This window comes from Aquarana catesbeiana, linkage group LG03 (genome assembly GCF_042186555.1).
Source record: "Aquarana catesbeiana isolate 2022-GZ linkage group LG03, ASM4218655v1, whole genome shotgun sequence".
Classification (NCBI taxonomy): domain Eukaryota; kingdom Metazoa; phylum Chordata; class Amphibia; order Anura; family Ranidae; genus Aquarana; species Aquarana catesbeiana.
Window position 1 is genome coordinate 437,634,504 of NC_133326.1, and position 16,985 is coordinate 437,651,488.

General features: G+C 46.5%; 1 protein-coding gene across 2 annotated transcripts in view; it reads left to right on the forward strand.

Annotated features, from left to right (window-relative positions):
- Positions 1–16,985, forward strand: part of JADE2 (jade family PHD finger 2) — a 1,082,209-nt gene that overhangs the window by 224,082 nt on the left and 841,142 nt on the right. The window lies entirely within an intron of this gene.

The window sequence follows — 16,985 nt, forward strand, 5'->3', positions numbered from 1 at the left end:
AAATAGCAGAACCCAGCCGTTTGATAGAGTTCAGAAAACATATGCGGTGTAGATTCCTCCACTATGAAAAGAGTTTCAAAAGAAGTGAGAGGATATATCTCCAATAGTACAGCCATGTACCTGAAAGAAGTGGTGAAGTTGTCTGTACCTCCAGAAGCCCATATGTGAACCACCATGTCACATCTGCAAAGACTCGTAGGCCAATAGCTTACAACTTTTCATGAGCTTACCACAGCTGGTATTGCCATCGTCAATCCAAGGCCCATAGAAGGCCATTTGTTCCCAGAGGGGATCCATAGAAACACCTCTAACGGAGCCAGAGGGGGCCAGATTCAGCATCTGGTTAATCCGGTCCCAGACTTTAGGAGCATGTGTTAAGGGGGATGTACTATCTGACAATCCTCTATGCTCCCAAGACAACCATGGGGCATACGATAGGTTCCTGCCTGCCATACACTTCTTCAAGGAAACACAGAGCTTCGATTGAGTATGGAAATGCCAGTTTAAGTTTCACTGGAGAACAATATCCCTATAATATCTTCGTATGTCTGGGATTCCCAAACCGCCTATGTGTTTTGAGCGTCTTAGCACTCTCAGAGCGATTTGTGGTCTCCTCGCATTCCAGACAAACCCGGATAGCAAGCTAGATAATTGGGCGAAGAAGCTTCTGGGCAAAGGCACAGGAATCATCTGCAGGTAGAAAATTACCCTTGGAAGGATATTCATTTTTATAATGTTCACCCACTCCAACCATGTAAAGGCTGTCTTAGTCCATGATAAGTCATGCCTGACCGTAGCCAATAATGTAGGATAATTGGCAGCGTATAGGGTGTCAAAACAGTCAGTGAGCTGAATACCCAAATATCGCAAAAAGGACTTAGCCCAAGTAAAGGGGAAAGCAGACTGAAGGTTACTTGCTTAACGAGGAGGTCACCTGAATGGGTAGGATCTCTGATTTTGCAAAGTTAATCTTAAAATTGGAAAATGTCTCAAAGTGCTGAAGTTCTCGCAACAGGTTAGACAATAAGATCAGGGGATCCATAAGATGAAATAGTACATCGTCCGCATAAACTGACAGCTTATGTTCAGTGTTTCCAGCTTTCAAACCCCTAATATCAGGGTTCGCGCGCACAGTGCATAAAAGAGGCTTGAGAACCAGAGCAAAGAGTGGTGAGGGGCCATTCCTGATCGAGAACCTGGAGGAGAAAAATCTGTTAACTTTTACCTAAGCACTTGGCGTAGAATACAGAGCCATGGTCCAAGCTAACATATTCTTTCCCAATCCCAGGGTTTCCAACACCGCCCTAAGGTAAGACCAATCGATGTGGTCAAATGCTTTTTCTGAATCTGTGGAGAGAATCAGGTAAGGTAAAGGCTCCCTACAGTCCCTGGCCCAGTGTATGAGTTGGATAGCCCTGATATAATTATCTCTGGCTTTGCGGCCAACTATAAATCCCGCTTGGTCTGGATGTATAATATGGGGCATGAAATGTTTCAAGCGATTTGCCCTCATTTTTGCTAAATTTTTATATCTACTTTAAGTAGGGATATGGGCGGTAGCTTTGTGGTACAGTAGGGTCTTTACCTTCCTTCGGGATCACTGAAATGTGTGCCAATAGGGTCTCCGTGGGAATTTGATTGCCCCTTGCTATGGCAATAAAGTGTCTGTACAAGGGTCCCGACAATAGTGGGAGAAACGTATTATAATATGCCTTAGTAAACCCATGCGGGCCAGGACTTTTTCCATTAGGCAGGGACTTCACTGTAGATTTGATTTCAGTAAGAGTAATGGGAGACTCGAGGGTGGTTCTTTGTTCGTCCATCAGGTGAGGTAGGCCAGCTGTGGCCAAGTAGTCATGGATACTAGCCAGCTTAACTGCCTGGGCACCTGGAGATAGGTCTGAGCTTAATTGTACAGTTTAGCATAATAATCGCAGAACCCCAAGGCAATTTTAGAGGGTTGGACCACTACCTCTCTGGAGTAAGAGTGAAGTTTATGATAGCATACAACCACATTTATTTCTGTGTTCATAGAATTTATGAGATAGGTAGCGATAGTGGTTACAGACTTGGCAGTCCAGCAAGTGTGAAAAGAGCTCTCGAAGTTCAGTCTACATGGACAGTGCCTCTGGGTCTCCACTATGCTTTTGCCGAAGTTCGGCCTGTTGAAGGACACAAAGCACCCTTTGAAAATCAGCCTGGCATGCTTTCTTAAGCTTAAAACCTAAGGAAATCAATTCTCCCCTCACTAAAGCCTTGTGGGCTTTCCAGACAATCCCTTCGATAAGGTCTTCTGTAGTATTTTCTTCGAAAGAATGGGTCAATACCTTGGTGACCCTTGAAATCACTGCAGTATCATCTAAGAGATTCTCGTTCAGCCGCCAAGACCAGGCCCTATGGGTGCCTGTTGACAAAGCGGGAGTAAAAGTGACCGGCGCATGGTCTGAGATGCTAAATCTCAGACCAATTGGATTTAGGTCTAGACTTTAATTGGGTCCTTCTAACACATGAATATGCTTTGATCTAAACCATTCCATTGTAGCTCGGGCTGTATGTTTAGGGTCGCTGTCTTTTGCAGACTCTAACAGGTTTTTTTCTAGGATTGCGCTGTATCCATCCATGGCTCCATCCATCTTCCCATCAACTCTGACCAGCTTTCCTGTCCCTGCTGAAGAAAAGCATCCCCACAACATGATGCTGCCACCACCATGTTTCACGGTGGGGATGGGGTGTTCAGGGTGATGTGTAGTGCTAGCTTTCCACCACACGTAGCGTTTTGCTTTGAGGCCAAAAAGTTCAATTTTGGTCTCATCTGACCAGAGCACCTTCTTCCACATGTTTGCTGTGTCGCTCACATGGCTTCTCGCAAACTGCAAATGGGATTACTATGGCTTTCTTTCAACAATGGCTTTCTTCTTGCCACTCTTCTCTAAAGGACAGATTTGTGGAGTGCACGACTAATAGTTGTCCTGTGGACAGATTCTCCCACCTGAGCTGTGGATCTCTTCAGCTCCTCCAGAGTTACCATGGCTGCTTCTCTGATCATGCTCTCCTTGCCCGGCCAGTCGGTTTAGGTAGACGGCCATGTCTTGGTAGGTTTGCAGTTGTGCGATACTCTTTCCATTTTCGGATGATGGATTGAACAGTACTCCGTGAGATGTTCAAAGCCTGCTTTAAACTTTTCCACAACTTTATCCCTGACCTGTCTGGTGTGTTCCGTTGCCTTTATGATGCTGTTTGTTCACTAAGATTCTCTAACAAACCTCTGAGGGCTTCACAGAACAGCTGTATTTATACTGAGATTAAATTACACACAGGTGGACTCCATTTACTAATTAAGTGACTTCTGAAGGCAATTGGTTCCACTAGACTTTAGTATCAGAGAAAAGGGGGCTGAATACAAATGCACACCACAATTTTCAGATATTTTTTTGTAAAAAATGTTAAACATTTATCATTTTCCTTCCACTTCACAATTATGTGCCACTTTGTGTTGGTCTATCACATAAAATTCCAATAAAATACATTTACGTTTTTGGTTGTAACTAGGGTTGCACCAATACAGATACTAGTATCAGTATCGGTACAGATACCAAGCATTTTCACGATTACTTGTACTCGTGCAAATGCTCCGATGCCTAATCCGATACCTAGGCAGTCATGGGATGATCGGTGCGGTGGTGGGAGCCATTGCAAGCACTGATCTCCCTGTATAGATTTCAATAAAGCAGCTGACAGCTGCTTCTCCTCCTCTCCCTCCCACGGCTTTCAGCTGCTTTATTGAAATCTGTACAGGGAGATTAGTGCTTTTAACGGCCCTCACCGCTGCACCGGTCATCCCCTGACTGTCTCCTGTGTCCTCCTCCGTGCCCCTAAGGTTCCCTGCCATGTCCTCCTCCGCTCTCCATCTGTGTCCTCCTCTGCGCCTTCTTCGCTCCCCATCTGTGACCTTCTCTGCGCCTTTTCTGCTCCCCATCTATGTCCTTCTCTGCGCCTTTTCTGCTCCCCATCTATGTCCTCCTCTGCACCTTCTCCGCTCCCCATCCATGTCCTCCTCTGTGCCTTCTCCACTCCCCCTCCATGTCCTCCTCTGCGCCTTCTCCACTCCCCATCCATGTCCTCCTCTGCGCCTTCTCCACTCCCCATCCATGTCCTCCTCTGCGCCTTCTCCACTCCCCATCCATGTCCTCCTCTGTGCCTTCTCCGCTCCCCCTCTATGTCCTCCTCTGTGCCTTCTCCACTCCCCCTCCATGTCCTCCTTCGCTCCTTCTCTGCCCCCCCTCCACTCCCCCTCCGTGTCCTCCTCCACCCTTTCTCTGCTCCCCCTCCATGTCATCCTCTGCTCCTTCTCCGCTCCCCCTCCGTGTCATCCTCTACTCCCCCTTCGTGTCTTCCTCTGCTCCTTCTCTGCTCCCCCTCTGTCTCCTTCTCTGCTCCTCCTCTGCTCCTCCTCTGTGTCCTCCTCCACTCCTTCTCCGTTCACCCTCCATGTCCTCCTCCGGTCCCCCCCTGCCCAAGATGGAGAGTGGAGGAAGGAGCTGGGACATCTGTCATTTTCTGGCTCCTTCCTTTTCCAAATGCACTGGCTGTCCATTCATAACTGAGCAGAGCAGCACAAACTGTGTTTACGATGCTTCATTTTATGAATGGAGGGAAGTTGGTAATTAGTATCGGTGAGTACGTGAAAAAAAGTATCAATACTTGTACTCGGTCTTAAAAAAGTGGTATCGGTGCAACCCTAGTTGTAACATGAGAAAATTTCAAGTAGTATGAATACTTTTTCAAGGCACTGTATACAAAGAAGACAGGTGGATAACGGATAGATCCATGCCCTTCATTTATTCTGTTCCATTTATAGAAGCTGCAGTATTGGCTTCTACAAATAGAGCAGCTGGGCAGAAAGGGCAGCTTTCCAGCTGCCTGTCAACCACCTTATGAAGAGGGATCCACATTTCAGAGGTGCCGCAAGGGCTGCCACTAGCGTAAACGAGTGATAAAGATCTGTGTCTGAGACCTTTTAAAAATCCTGACAATTTTTCAAATGCACATTTAAATATCTGTAGCTCCTTGTGCTTGTGAGTACAAAACAGCAGATTTCTACTTTTAGCGTGTTATTAGAGTAAAATTTTAAGCATAGCTAATGCCAAAACCTTTTATTTCATTTTGCATAGAGTAGGGGAGGGTTAAAACCGATGTCTGGGGGGGCGTGGTCTCGGCACGGACAGATGAGGAGGTGAAGTAACTGAGCTCTCGGTCTGAGGCGACCTGCCAGCATTACAAATCAGTGCCTACCCCGCATTATCGGCTCCTCCACCCCCGGTGGAGTCAGGGAACATAGCGGACTGTTTTCATAATCTTTTATCCCCGCCATGGAACGGTATTTGCGCCCAGTTACACAGACGGCCTCGACCCCGGCCGGAAACAAGATGGCGCCGGCTGCCTGTAGCCATGCTGCTCCGGATCACGCGGCACCACAGAGGGGAGAACACGGAGAGCACAACGATATGCCGCCGTTCTCCCCTCCTAGCGACCTCTCTCCATGCCTGCCCCGATCCTTCATAATGTTCCCTAATGCAGGGAATGAGACATTCAACGAGGACACGTGCAACTCGCTGGCAGCGGAGGTTTCCCCACAGAACCTAAACCACGGCTATAACAGCACAACGGAAGCAGAAGTGCATGGTCCCATCACACAGGTCGCAGTGAGTACTACTTCAAAAGCCACCCCACAGAATATCATCCCCTCTACACCCATGACAGAGCAGACTTTGTGGTCATTTCTGCAGCAGCTACCCACAAGAGCTGACTTTGAAGCCTTAGCAAATAGGGTAGAATCTGCTCTGAGGGGTGATCTACAAGCGCTGAAGCAGGAAGTGTCTGATGTAGGTGACAGGGTGACATCACTGGAACAGGATAAAGGAGCAATGGCACTTACAGTGAACCAGCTACAAACTGCCCACACTGACCTGTCTGACCAAGTCATACAGCTTCACCTTCTTCTTGATGACCTTGAAAACCGCAGTCGCAGACAGAACATTCGGCTCCGAGGCATCCCTGAGTCTGTGAAACAGGTGGATATGCATTCGCAAGTTACCGCCATCTTTAACAGATATCTCGACCGCCCCCCAGACACTGAAATTTACATTGATAGAGTGCACCGTACTCTTGGCCCTAGACCTACCTCTCAAGACAGACCCAGAGATATACTCTGCCGTCTGCACGCCTACAAGCTTAAGGAAGAAATTGTGCAACAAGTATGGAGAGTAGGTGTTCTGGAATTTGACGGAGTTCCCATCCAACTTCTGCCAGACGTCTCCAGAAAGACTCTACTAATGCGCAGAGCCCTGAAACCCTTACTAGAAAGAATCGTGGAATTAGGAATGTCCTACACATGGGGCCACCCATTTCACCTGAAAGTACGCAAAGGCAATCGCTCCTACTCACTGTATCATCCCTCGGAACTACCTGAACTATTCGACTTTGCAGAGATGGAGCCCTTACCAGTTCCTAACTGGCTCATTATTGATGTACCATCTGAGCCTCTAGGCAGTGCGCCCCAAAGCAGACCTCAAAGAGCCAGAGACAATCGCCAATCCCGCAGAAACAGACAACAGGCTCCACGAAACGAAGAGCGTCGCTGAAGACTGGTCACCAACATCGCACGGTTTGTCTGGACAAGGTTTAATAGACACTAACAGAAGAAATTCAGTCCCCCCTACATAGCATCTGGAGACTCTACTGAGGACCTTGCCAGAACTCCCCCCCACCCCCCCCCCCCCCTTTTTTTTTTTTTTTTTTATGGAACCCTACATGTGGACTCATCCTCGGTTCCAGCCAGATCATTGGGAGGATGAACATGATCACGACCATTGTTATCGCCCTAGGGGCTCGCGGGGTCTCGCGTGTGGGGGACGGCGGAAGCGGGTACCTCTATCTGCAAGTGGCCACGCCCCTCATCACCCATAGGAGGGCAAAGGCTATACTTGCTTAGGGATCCTGAGTTATTGGCTGCTCTCCCTTCCAAACACCCTCCTTGTTACATGTACGCGATACCTAGTGGTCATGCGCACGGAGCGCATAATTGATCCCCGACAGAAATTTCGTCACACCAAAGCAGAATGGCCCGGTCCTGCACGCGTGAGACCTCGGGGTAACTACTCCCCGGAGGGCCTTGTATTTGAAGAGGTTTACTACATAGTCAGTATAAATACGCCCGAGTGTAGGTGCCGCACTGGATGGGTGACGCACCACCTTCGGAACACCGGGCAGTAGTTGGCCTTACCCTCATGGAAGCCTCTGGCTCGCATTGACTCCCAGACTGGGGTCGCCCCCTGAGGGTAATGCTAGACAGTTTAAATTTTATTTTACTGATTCTTATATATATATATATATATATATATATATATATATATATATATATATATATATATATATATATATTTTTTAGAACAGAATTAATGGAGGGGGGGAGTTTTTATGGTATCCAGTAATGCCACCAAGACTGGTTTGCTCAAAGACTTACGTTCTAAGATGCTGAATTGTATCTCGCTCAAGCATTCCTTGGTCCCTACTATTTTCTCCAAGGGGTTGGGGCATAGGCTGGCTGGGTTATGCCCCTAGGGGGGCCTCCACGATCTCACCCATGGGGGGAAAACACTAGCGCAACATGGTCTCCCCACAACCCTTAAATTTACAGGGCCTAGTGCACAATGGAACTCCCATTTAATAGTTGACTCTCCCTCTGAGAGATATATATTGCACCCCCTATCCTTATCATTCATCAGGAAGTGAATTGTCCCCAAAACATACAGTCAGACCCTGACAGGTTCACCGACGTGTATGAGCGGAAGGGCCCCCCGCACGTGGGTGGGATCGTGGAGAGGCCACCAGTGTCGGGGCTCAGAAAGAGAGGAAGGGGGGGAAATTAAGCGCAAATGCATCACACTGTCAATTGTCCAGTCTGTAATGACTTATAAAATGTTATGTTATGTTGTGGTTGGATATGTGGAGCAAGGTTGACGTTGCCGAAAGGAGCGCTCTGGCCCTCAAGGGATTTTATCCAGAAGCGCCCCTGGAGGGCAAAGCTAATCCCTCATATTCTTACTGCCATTGTTATTGCTCCTAGAGGGAACGTTATGGACAGACATCTAATTAATTGTCTATCCCTAAGTGGCGAGTAGATTCCCAGCTTTGACATTAAGATTGATCTGTTCTTACGCTGGGAGAAAAGTTACACATAAGTTGTGTTTCCTTGTTTGTTCTTTAAAGTTTTTTTTATTTATTTTTTTTTTTTAACTTTGTTATTTTTGCAATCAGACTGGTAGGGTCCCCTCGGACTGGAGCTCCCCGTCTGGAAGTGCCTTACCGCTACCCACTCTAGGCCTTCTCTGCCCTAGTGGCGGTAGAACTGCTCACGTGAGCATTAGCTTGGTATACCCTTTCCCCTAGTTTTTCTTTTTTTTTTCTTTTCTTGATTCACTCCTTTTTTTCCTCTATCCTGATATCACCTACTCTCGGCTAAACTAAGCCGCTGCTTCTACCCCCAACACATTTTATTTATTTTTTTTAATTTTTATTTTTTTCTTTCTCCTTTTTTCCCCTCTCTACCCTTTTTGGATTGTTTCCCACCACTACTCGGGGGACTATCGACGACACACCAGCAGTGGCGGTGAAGTTAATTTCCTGGAATATCAAGGGGCTGAATTCGCCGGAGAAGCGGACTGGTTGCCTCAAGGAACTTTGGAGATTAAGAGCGCAAGTAGTCTTTCTCCAAGAGATTCACTTTAGAGCAGATAAGATCCCTAAATTACACAGCAATAATTTCCAGACGGTCTATCACAGCCCGTCCCCATCTTCCAAATCCAAAGGGACTAGTATTCTGATTGCCAAGTCAGTCCCATGGCAGATGATAGACGTCCATAGGGATCCGGAGGGCAGATTCCTCCTACTGAAAGGGAAAATTTACTCCCACACTTTCACATTGGCGAATGTGTACCTGCCCAATACCAATCAAGTAACAGCTCTCGAGTCTTTTCTCAATACTCTTGATTCCTTCACGGATGGGACCCTTATCTTAGGAGGGGACTTTAACCTGACCATGGACCCCCGCAAAGACTCCTCGGCGAGACTGCCCTCTTCCCCTAGAGGTTCCAGACTACGCCTCAAAGACCTTCTCCACTCACACCAATTAGTTGACATTTGGAGGATCTTTCATCCTCAAGAGAGGTACTACACCTACTACTCTCCCCCACATGGCTCCTACTCCAGAATAGACTTTTTTCTAGTCAAACATTCCACCATCTCTCTAATCTCTGGAGCTGAAATAGGCAATATCGCAATCTCAGATCATGCTCCGATTATATTAGAACTCACCCCCCAACAACAACAATCTAACACACCAACATGGCGGCTAAATGAATCCTTGTTAAAAGACCCGGAAATCACAGCGGACATACAGCGCGAAATTAGCGATTACTTTGCCACAAACTCGGGATCCGTGGACAACCCCCTTTCCCTGTGGGCCGCACACAAGTGTGTTCTCCGAGGGATCCTCATTAAACACGGGCACGCGTCCAAACAACGCAGGACGAAAACATTAACTGAGCTGCTAGATAAACTACACACTCTAGAACGAGCGCATAAACATTATCAAGACCCCGCACTGGAAACGGAACTTACGAAAGTGCGGGAATTGATTAGGGAGCACTCCCTTTATGAGGCCAAACATGTGCTTCTAAGGGTCCGCCATTCCTACTATGAATATGGTAATAAGTGCAGCAGTATGTTAGCTAGAGCATTGAAAGTCCAAAACAGTAAATCATTTGTCTCTGCGCTGACCTCCTCTACCGGAGCTAAAATACATTCCACCCCAGAGATAGCTGAGGCATTCCGCAAGTTCTATTCAGATTTATACAACTTGAGATCTATTCCCTCAGCTTCACAACAATCCAGTAGACTCTCTGAAATGAAAACTTACCTACAAGAGGCTCAACTTCCTAGGCTTACGCAGGAGGAAGGAGCGGCCCTATCACAGCCGTTATCGGCCGAAGAATTTGCAATGGCCATTACGGCCACTCAGCCTGGGAAAGCACCAGGACCGGACGGCTTTACACTTGCGTACTATAAAACATTCCAATCAATACTCACGCCACACTTCTTAAACGCCTTTAACGCAATCACAGATGGCCATAATACCCCTCCCGAGTTACTCAGTGCTAACATCTCTGTCATCCCGAAACCAGGCAAGGATCCACTACAGTGCGCCAACTATCGTCCCATTTCGCTTTTGAACTGCGATGTTAAATTATTTACCAAAATCATTGCAACCAGACTAAATGTCATCATGCAGCGTATTGTACCCCTCGATCAGGTAGGGTTCATCCAATCCAGGGAAGCTAGGGACAATACTATAAGAACCCTAGACATCATTGCATCGGCCGAGAAACTTAATTCTCCTATGCTCCTTCTGTCAACGGACGCCGAAAATGCCTTCGACAGAGTCGATTGGGCCTTTCTTTTTGAAACCCTCAAATGTTTCGGGATGCCCACCCCAATCTTGTCCTGGGTAGCTGCACTATATACTAAACCAACAGCCATTATTAGAGTCAACGGCTACAACTCGGACTCCCTCGGGATCTCTAATGGCACCAGACAGGGATGTCCCCTATCCCCACTCCTCTTTATACTCACACTAGAGCCATTTCTTCAATACATACGTAACAACCAAAATGTGAAGGGAGTTCAAACAAGGGCTTACCATCACAAGGTAGCGGCATATGCCGATGACCTCCTTTTTTATATCACGGAACCCCTAACATCTCTGCCTTCCCTCCTACAAGAACTGAGAACTTATGGTGCCCTATCCAACTTCAAGGTAAACCTCCAAAAGTCTGAGGCTCTTAATGTCTCCATCCCAGACCCTATCCTGAAGAGCCTACAACCTAACTTTCCCTTTAGATGGGCGACTCACAGTATCCAGTACTTAGGGACGAAAATACCGGCGAAGCTAAATTCCATATTTAAACTAAATTTTCAGCCACTATTGTCCGCATTATCCACAGACATGGCAAGATGGAACTGTCTAGCCCTATCGTGGTTCGGCCGTTGTAACGTACTCAAAATGAATGCGATGCCCAGACTTTTATATTTGTTACAAGCCCTACCCATCAAGATACCCCAAGCGTAGTTTCACTCAGTAAAAGCCGCCTTTGCTAACTTTGTCTGGCAGGGGAAACCCCCCCGACTTGCTAGGGCACTGTTGCTCCGGCCTAAACTTAAGGGAGGGATAGGGTTTCCAGATCCGGCCCTATACTATACAGCTGTTCATATGAACAGGGTAGTAGATTGGTGCAGGCATAGCGCCACCAAACTATGGGTCGGTCTGGAACAAGATGCTGCACAGGTACCCATACAGGGCCTGCCTTGGGCAGGGAAAAGCCACACATCACACCTCTCCCATCACCCCTTAATTGGACCCACTTTGAGCGAAGCAGAGAGGTTTTATAAGCTTTCTTCGCTCAACAGTTTTCTGTCCCCAATGACGCCGATAATAGGACACCCCAAGTTTGAACCAGGATTGTCAGACCCAGCATTTTCTGCACATTCACCACAGAAGATCCTACGTGCATCCTATCTCCTCTGTACGAATGGCTGGATTCCAGGCAGAACATTGTTTACGGGCTCAGGATCACAGTTTCTGAATGAGTGGCGGGTACACCAATTATCACACTTTCTGAATTCCTTGCCCAAACCACACCTCTTTCAGAGGCCTCTCAGCCCATTCGAGGAACTTTGCTCGGGGGAGGGTCCGATACGGAAATCTCTGTCCCTTTCCTACGAAGCTCTACTAGATCTCCACGCGCAATCAGAACCTCCCTTTCTTTCCAAATGGGAAAAAGATCTGCAGGTCACTTTTACAAACCAACAAAAAGACAGGATACTCTATTTCGCTCATAAATCATCGTTATGTAGTAAGTATCAGGAAACCACTTACAAAATCATGACACGGTGGTATAGAACCCCATCCGTACTAGCCAAACTATTTCCACAAGTGAGTGATCGATGCTGGAGATGTGATTCCCACAGAAGTACACTGTTACATATCTTCTGGGAATGCCCTAGCATCCAGCCATTCTGGCGGCAAGTCCTCCAATTGATCCACAAATTTACGGATATCTCAGTGTCCGGAGACCCTGCAGCAGTTCTTCTTAATCTGACCCCTCTTTCCCAGAAAAAATATAACAAATCATTACTTAAACATTTACTCAATGCAGCGAGAGCATGCATTCCAGCCATGTGGAAACAACAGTCTCCTCCTACTATCGCCCAATGGTTCGCCAAGGTGAAAGATATAGAAAGCATGGAGCATCTGACCTCTGCTCTTCGGGACAAATCAGAAGAACACAAAACCAGATGGTTCTACTGGGATCAGTTCCGCTTCTCCGGTGAATATTCTCAATACTTATGAACCAATTTATTGCCTATAAAGGACGGTATGGTGTGTGGCTGACAGGACACTGTTCGCGTCCCCCCCCCCCTTTTTTTTTTTCCTCTCTTTTCCTCTTCCCCATTTCACCCTTTTCTTCTCTTCTCCATTTCTCTCCTTTTTAAAAAAAAAATAAAAATTTGATGCACATTGTTATGGCCGAATTCCATTTGCGATATAGGCCATCATCATTAGTAGCTATTCTCACATCGGCATCGTATTCTTTATCATTGGCACAAAACTGCCTTGTCTCAGTCTCATGAGCTGATATTGTCAGATTGTGGTAGTTATGCTGAATGTTATTACCCTTACTGTGATATGGCATGGCCGAGCAACTATCTTTATGTAAATGTCTTCTCGTATGCATCTGTCAATAAAAAGATAATTAAAAAAAAAAAAAAACGCTGTCTGTTTTTTCTTACCATCTCTTTCTAATAAGGGACATTTCCCTTCACTTCCTGGCTATAGACCCAAAAGGACTTGAGAAAACATCTTTCCATTGTGAGGGAAATCACCTCTAATGCCCTGTACACAGGGTCGGACATTGATCGGACATTCCGACAACAAAATCCATGGATTTTTTCTGACGGATATTGGCTCAAACTTGTCTTGCATACACACGGTCACACAAAGTTGTCGTAAAATCTGATCGTTCTGAACGCGGTGACGTAAAACACGCACGTCGGGACTATAAACGGGGCAGTAGCCAATAGCTTTCATCTTTTAATTTATTCTGAGCATGCGTGGCACTTCGTGTGTCGGATTTGTGTACACACGATCGGAATTTCCGACAACGGATTTTGTTGTCGGAAAATTTTATAGCAAGCTCTCAAACTTTGTGTGTCCTAAATTCCTATGGAAAATGTGTAATGGAGCCTACACACGGTCGGAATTTCCGACAACAAGGTCCTATCACACATTTTTCATCGGAAAATCCTATCGTGTGTACAGGGCATTAGTGTCACAGGACAATAAGAGCGAATTAATCTCCCTGACAGGGGCACAAACAGTCATAAGAACCTGATGATGGCTCAAACCACTCACCTGAAAAGATGAGTGATCCATCAGATTGATCATAAGTCTGACCCAGTCAGTTGTTAGAAAATTTAGAATAAATTGTACTTTAAAAATTAATGGGGACCAAGTAGGAAATGGTTAAAACCTTTTTTTTTCACATAGGTGTTCCAAAGGGATGGAAAGGTTAAGTTAAGTTGGCGATAAATGGATCAAAATTCAGTTGGTTCAGCAGGGACCATCTGAATCTCAGTCACTGTGTGGCCATCCCTGTTTGACAGAAGCCAAACATCAGATCGACTTCTGTCAAAAGGACATGCTGCAAAACGTTTGTCGATCAATGGCTGCGTCCAGGAATCAGTGTGTTCTGACAGCGCCAGGTCCTGCTGTCCGAATACAATGTCCCAGTGGGGGGATTCCTCCATTATTCTCATTTGATGTAATTTGGAGGAATCTGTTTCTTTTTTATTCGCTGAACGAAAAAAAAACTACTCCTCCTATGGACAGCTGCCACTGGATGAAGTGTCTTCAAATGAAGATTTCCCCTCTACTCCTGTCCCTGTTACCAGAGAAAAGAGAGTAAATCTACCCCATTAGGGTCACAAACAGTGATAAAATCCTGACAGGGGTTCTAATTCTTCACCACTGTCCGAAAAAAGTTTTGGCTATAGATACACTTTTACTATCTGTAACTATTCCATACACTTAGGAGATTCGACTCTGCACAATAAAGCGCCCCTGTCCCTACGCAGCAACTGTACAAATCTCCATGTACATGCTAATGTTTACATCTGTACATGGACAGACGCACAGCACTGGACACAGATTATCTGGTGTGTGTTTTTATATATATATATATATATATATATATATATATATACTTAAACACAGGGCTTTTTTCAGTAGAAGTGCACCGGCAGTGCTGGCAGCACCGACACCTCTCGCAGGCACAGGTCCTGGCTGGGGGGGAGCAGTGCCACTCAGAGATATTGGTGGTGTTTGCACCCCGTTAAACTGCGCCCCTTTCAGTGGACAGTACAAAACAGATTATAGCGCACACATACAAAAATGACATTTATCCTGCAAGGCTAGTTAAAAACACCTGAACATATTCAAAAATACGGGGGTTTGGTCACACTATATGGTCATATAGTGCTAAGCCCACTTACTGCGACAAAGTACCCCGAATTAGTGGGTCCTACCCTAGTAAAAGAATGAAAGTACCTGTGTCTCAACCATGGGAGATCAACTCCTCTATGTGGGAGAACTGAAGGGATTCCTCCTGTGCAATGGTGGCCACTAATAAGAGATAGTTTTAGTGGACATTCACTGTTACAGACAGCGCAGCTGATCGCTGTTGTCACAAATGTAGACAAAGACCCGGGACAGAGGAAGTTACGCCACTCACTTCTTTTGCTGAATTCTGACTGATGACATCATCTAATGCAGAGCCCTGCAGAGGAAGTGAGTAGTGTAATGCCCTGTACACACAGTCGGATTTTCTGATGGAAAATGTTCGATGGGAGCTTGTTGTCAGAAATTCCGACCGTGTGTAGGCTCCATCGGACATTTTCCATTGGAATTTCTGTCACACAAAATTTGAGATCTGGATCTCAAATTTTCCGACAACAAAATCAGTTGTAAATTCCAATAGTGTGTACACAATTCCAAAGCACAAAGTTCCATGCATGCTCGGAATCAAGCAGAAGAGCCACACTGGCTATTGAACTTAAAGGGGTTGTAAAGTTATTTTTTTTTTTTTTTTTTAAAATAACAAACATGTTATACTTACCTTCACTGTGCAGCTCGTTCTGCACAGAGTGGCCCCGAACCTGGTCTTCTGGGGTCCCTCGGCGGCTGTTTCAGCTCCTCCCCGCAAGCATTTACCACCTTCATGCGAGCTCCCTCGCACGGTGGCGAGTGCTTGCGGGCGCGCTCCCGTGATACAGCCGGCGGCTATAGCCGCTCGCTGTATCACTCGGCCCCGCCCCCCGGCGCGCGGCGTCATCGGATGTGATTGACAGCAGCGCGAGCCAATGGCTGCGCTGCTTTCAATCCATCCACTGCAGCCAATCAGCGACCAGGCTGAGCTGCAATGAAGATGACGAGCACGAGCAGCGAAGATTCGAGGCGTCAGGTAAGTAAAACGGGGGGCCTGGGGGCGGCGGTACTGTCAAAAGTTTTTTCACCTTAATGCATAGAATGCATTAAGGTGAAAAAAATTTTACCTTTACAACCCCTTTAATTTTTCTCGGCTCGTCGTACGTGTTGTACGTCACCGAGTTCTTGACATTTGGAATTTCCGACAAGATGTGTGACCGTGTGTGTATGCAAGACAAGTTTGAGCCAACATTCGTCGGAAAAAATCCATGGATTTTGTTGTCGGAATGTCCGATCGTGTGTATGGGGAATAAGTGTTTTTTCTGCTCTGGCTGCTTATTTACATGTGACAGCAGTGATCAGCTGAGCTGTCTGTCACTGCAGTTACTGAAGGTTTGCACTGACAGGCGGTCTGAATGGGATACAGCCTTACTAAAGGAGGAAATAACTCTTCTCACCTGGGGGCTGACAGGCTAAACTATGACTGTGATCAGTGGTGGGTCTGCACTGATGGATGTCTGAATGAGCCGGTAACATTCTATTAAGTGTTAACCCAAAAAAAAAAAAAAAAATCCTGTTCCCTTAAAGCATGTTTTACAGTGCTTGTGCTGTGTCATTTGGACCCCTCTATCACCTGCAATACCTGGCTGATCCTGCCTGGCTATACCCTTCCCCCTGTAAACTGACCATGGTGTATCATGGCGGCTGAGCCCTGACACCTTGGTCAGTTTATTTGCTTCCATCGTCCGCAGCCCTGCTCTGTCTCCTCTGTTCTCTCTCCCCCCTCCCTCCCTGCCTGTCAGCTCTGTGTCCATGCCGCTCTGCTCCCCACCCCCCTCCCCTCCTGCTGCTCAAACTATGGTTAAAATTACATAATCCTCTCTATGCATTAATGTAATGTGCCCTATGTCTATGCCTTATAAAAATAATGCGGCAATATACCTGTCTCAGAACGCCGATCGGCGGTCACGTGATTCGGCGTCTTTCCTCTCTCGCATGACAGCTGTAGCGGGCGGGGACGCCTCTCTCCTCCTCTCCTTCTCCCCTCCTGGCTGACGTCAGTGGGGGATCCTCTACCCCGCCCACTGCAACTGTCAGGCCGAGAGAGGAAAGACCCTGTTGTAGGCTGACAACACACATCATTTTTGTGGACGTATTGGTGTCATCCCTTCCCAGTTTTCTTTTGCTCCTGCTCTCCCATTTTTAAAACACTAATCATTCTGTAGTAGGGGGTCTACTTAGACTCCTTGAGACACAGGATGTATGTGCAGGACGGCTCTGAATTTCTGACATGATCAACAGGTATGTTTTTTGCATTTGTCAGATAGAACAAAACCTTTTTCAAAAGTATATTTAACAGACCAATAGCGAGCAAATTCAGTGTTGA